This window comes from Alosa alosa, chromosome 12 (assembly GCF_017589495.1).
Source record: "Alosa alosa isolate M-15738 ecotype Scorff River chromosome 12, AALO_Geno_1.1, whole genome shotgun sequence".
NCBI lineage: Eukaryota > Metazoa > Chordata > Actinopteri > Clupeiformes > Clupeidae > Alosa > Alosa alosa.
The window spans coordinates 27,512,716-27,517,715 of NC_063200.1; the positions used below are offsets into that span (position 1 = coordinate 27,512,716).

General features: G+C 44.6%; 1 protein-coding gene across 2 annotated transcripts in view; it reads left to right on the forward strand.

Moving 5' to 3' along the window:
- rxraa (retinoid X receptor, alpha a) overlaps nucleotides 1-5,000 on the forward strand; it is a 114,191-nt gene that overhangs the window by 67,191 nt on the left and 42,000 nt on the right. The window lies entirely within an intron of this gene.

The following is a 5,000-nucleotide window of genomic DNA, read 5'->3' on the forward strand; positions in this document are numbered from 1 at the left end:
GTATTTGTGTGTGCATGTGTATGTGTGTGGGGAAGTGTACTGCATGTGCGTGTGTGTGCCTGTCTCTGTGCATACCTCTATTTTTTGAATGTGTGTGTGTGTCTGCATGCATGTCTGTGTGTAGGCGGGTGTTCCATTAAGGTGATATATAACAGGTACAGCCATTTCTTTGTGATCAACCAAGCGCTTTCCTGGGCGATACTCGGGGGAAACTTTATTGCTGCGCACCTGCAGTAGGCCCACATGAAAGTCTCTTTTGTGTACAGTATGTGTGTTATTGTGTGTGTGTGTGTGTGTGTGTGTGTGTGTGTGTGTGTGTGTGTGTGTGTGTGTGTGTGTGTGTGTGTGTTTTTTTTTTTTTTTTTTTTGTGCAACGTTACACTCTTGAAGTCTGCAGCACCTCGAGCGCATGGCGTGGACCTGGAACTGAAGGGGCCTGAGAATGGGAATGGGTTTTTTTATATACGGGGGCCCTGTGGCGCACACACACAGTGAACGCAAAACACACTCCTGTATACCCCGCCGAGTGATGTAACCATCCCATAGATAAAGCTTACGGAGGCCCGTGGTTACACGGGCAGTCATATCAACCTGCAGAGCTGAGGGAGAAAAAGGAAGCGAGAGAGAGAGAAAGAGAGAAAGAGAAAGAGAGAGAGAGGGGGGGGGTGGGAGGGAGAAACCTGGTATGTGTTAATGAATAGGACTGATTTGATGTGCAGAAAGACATTAGTCATGCTAGTGGTTGGTGCTGGCAAGCTCCCAATGCCATGTGTGGTCCTGAAAGAGATACTGGGGGAAAGGAGAGAGGGAACAGAAAGAGAGAGAAAGAGAGAGAGAGAGAGGTGGGAAATCCCCTTCTCCCTTACTTCCTTTCTCTCTCTCTTAGCCCATTTCCTCATCCTTTCTTCCAGCATGTCTTCATTTGGGCTGTCTGGTGCCACCCAACTACATTCTAACTCTGCAGAACCTGCCACACACACACACACACACACACACACACACACACACACACACACACACACACAGACACACCCACACACACCCACGTACATCTTAAAGTTTGAAGGGTATGAAGACATCTAAGTAGTCCCTCTAATAAATTGTGAGTCCAAAACAGCGTTAGTATTGATTGGCCTGAGCTTTAGGGTGGTGTAATGTTAGATCATGTCTCTCCCAGTCATTCCCATAGGCCTTGGCCAGAAGCATGTTCTAACTCATTCATAATTGATATAGTAATACTACACTGGGTCTATTTTGTATGGATTTATGATGAAAAATACATCAGATATGTATGTGTCAATATACACGTCTCATTTCAGTTGCAGACATGGGTCATAGACAGCCTTCATAACACACTCTGGGATGTTTTTGTTTACAAAACAGCCGAAACCCTCCTGTGTGTGTGTGTGTGTGTGTGTGTGTGTGTGTGTTTGTGTGTGTGTTTGTGAGTGTGTGTGTGTGTGTGTATTTCATGAGACCTCCTTTATCTAAATATACAGACTATATTTTGTCCATTTGCCCAGACTGAAGCGATTTAGACATGAATGACACATATAACTGCATGCCATTATAGTAACAAGTAGATGCACGCATCCCAATGCACACCTACACAAAAACAAGCCTATACAGATGTACCCCCTCTCTTCTCTCTCTCTCTCTTTCTTTCTCTTAGTAATTTTACTACTTGTTCTGGCAACGAGGGAGGCTGGAGTCCTGCCACTCTCTAGTGATACTGCCAGAAGTGCACGCACGCGCAAACACACACACACACACACACACACACACACACACACACACACACACACACACACACACATACTCAAACAACAACACATGCACATGATTCTTATCTAGTCTTACAAGTGCATTAAAATGTAGACTTCATGCTGCAGTGATATTGAGCAGAGAAACCTCTTGTACACATACACACTTGCACACACACACACACACACACACACACACACACACACACACTCACACACACACACACACACACACACACACACACACACACACACACACACACACACACACACACACACACACACACACACACATTCACATGTGCTCTAGGCTTGTAAAACATGTTTCACTTTCCAGACCAACAGGCCAAAGGGAAAGGAACGACTGACAAGCAAGCAGTGAAGTCAGTGCACAGGCTCCCATGTGGAAAAATGATATCAGATCTAATACCCTCCTGACTAGCACAGGAAATACAACACACATTCACTCTGGAACTACCATAGGCAATATGCACAGAGCGCACACTTGGCCATACGCCACAGCAGTGATATAACCACAGAAGATTGATTGGAGAAGAGGACCATCGTGGCCAGTACAAAGAAAAACAGTATACTCAGAGTGCCTGTATACAGTATCCTGTGTCCATATGAAGTAGTTTGTTTCAATATTTCAGTGTGTGTGTGTGTGTGTGTGTGTGTGTGTGTGTGTGTGTGTGTGTGTTGAATAAGTACACACACAGGCAGTGTACGCTTACTCCCACACATACACACACACAAATGGATACAAACACGTACACACACAAAGACAAACCGATTTGTATGTGCATTGCCAGTGGGTTAAAGAGTTTTCTCAGGAGTCAGGAAGGGCCCACACACTTTCCCCTACTTTCCTGCCTGAGACATTCCTAGTGCCCTAATCAGCCTGGAGGTCCCCAGAGAGATGTTTGGGAACACACAGTCACAGTCACACACACACACACACACACACAAACACACACACACACAACTAACAAATAAGGACACGCATGGAGTATAAACTCTACTATACTACACAAAGACTCCCAACCCCCCACACACACACACACCCGTGTCCCAATCACACCATTGTATCCCATTGTATCTCTCAGAACATAAATAACCAGTGTACAGCAGTGTTGTTTTATGTTTTTATGCTACAATTTCACAGTTTTTAAAGGAAGCCACTGGTCAGTGGTTCAGGATGTGGCCTTTGTTTGTTTTGTGTGTGTGTGTGTGTGTGTTTGTGTTGTGTGTGTGTGTGTGTGTGTGTGTGTGTGTGTGTGTGTGTGTGTGTGTGTGTGTGTGTTTGTGTGTGTGTGTGTGTGTGTGTGTGTGTGTGTGTGTGTGTGTGTGTGTGTGTGTGTGTGTGTGTGCATTTTGGTTGGTTGGACTGCATCTGAGTACTTGTGAAGGAAAGGATGTCAGGACCCCATGGAGGAAATGCCCTCTTCGAAGACAGTGGTGTGCTCGCTCTTTGACCACACTCACTTGCTGCCTCTCTCTCCCATCATGCACCTTTAGCCCATCTGTTTTATCAGCTCTTCTGTTCAAAATCATGTCACTGATGTCAGGAATGATATAGAGGACATGGATACACACACACACACACACACACACACACACACACACACACACACACACACACACACACACACACACACACACACATATGTTTCCCTATAGTGATGACAGTTGAGTCTGATGGACAGCAGGTTCAAGGAGAGAGAGATAGAGAGAGTAAAAGAAAGAGCTATGGTGTAGTATATATATTGTAAATATTTTTCTCTCTCTCTTACGGACTCTCTCTCTTTCTCTCACTCACTCTGTCTCTCAGAAGTATAGCAGTGTCAGTATGAGTACTCATTTTTTTGGACTCATAAATCTTATAAATCACATTTGGTGCACCAGTGCGCATGTGAGTAGGATTATGTGTGTGTGTGTGTGTGTGTGTGTGTGTGTGTGTGTGTGTGTACATGCACCTGCACACACATCTGCCTGTCTCAGCTGCCAGCCGCAGGTTCACTCTGAGTCCGGCAGAAAGGTCGTGAACTCGAGCTCCGTATTTTCTCTGGGCTGTGATGACAGAACTCGGGGAGTCTGGATGTGGGAACCTCGGGGGTTTTATTTCGCAGAGCAAGCAGGTGCGTCCCTCACTGGTCACAGCCGCACTGGCAGAAGAGGGGCGGAAAAGAGGAAACATCCTCAGGCTGTTTCAAGTGACCAAACTGCAAGTTAGTTAAAGTTAGTTAAAGTTGACTGCTATTTAGCAGACACTTTATCCAAAGCGACCCGGACTCACAAATGGCCAAAGTCTGACCGTCTGATTGTCCAGGCAATGACATCACTACTGCTCCACCACACTCTTAAAACGAATGTGTTCCTATCTGGACACAGAGATGTGTGAAAAACACATTCCTTTTACTGTAAGAGTGCTGATTTACAGTAGAGAGGTGACTAAGATGACCGCACATGCAGAGGAAAGAGAGGGAGAGGAAGAAAGAGAGAGTTGGTGGGTAGAAAGAAAAGTAAGAAAAACAAAAAAAGGTTTAGTGATTGAGAAATAGACAGATGGTAGACGAATGAGCGAGGCGGGAATCTAGGTCCACCTGGAATGAGAAATGGTTGAGAATTAGTGCCAGAGTGATTACTGACAACTCTGCATAAATTGGAATCAATTTGGAGTTGGACTCAGGATAATTTCAAAAATTGAGAACAGTTTTCCTTTCAAAAGTCAGATTATTCCGTATTACCAAGGTCACAACAATACTTTTCAAAATGTATTAAGCACTAATGGATGCCTAATAAGTCCAGTGAAATGTTTATTAGTGGTTATAAATAATTTATTATACCTACAGAATACAAGTATCTCATTTAGACCCTCCAGATAGATTTATTAGCGATTTCTCTCATTTACAAACAGGCAGCCCAGCCAACACCTTACAGGGCCAGTAATTATGGGACAGTTGCTATAAAGACTTTATTGGGGATAAAGTGTAATCACCCTCTCAGTCACTGGCCACTCTGGGAGAGGGTCCAGTGGAACAAACGCGGAGAACGAGACCGCTCCTTCATACTCGTTTATTTCCTTCATTCCTTTGTATTAGGCCCGGCCATTTTGACCACGAAATAATAATCCCCACCTCCTGTTTTTGCTTTTCATCTCATTCAGGCTGTTGGCAGCTCATGTCTTATAACACTGAATATGAATCATCTCTCTCTTCCTCTGTTCCTCAATTCAGC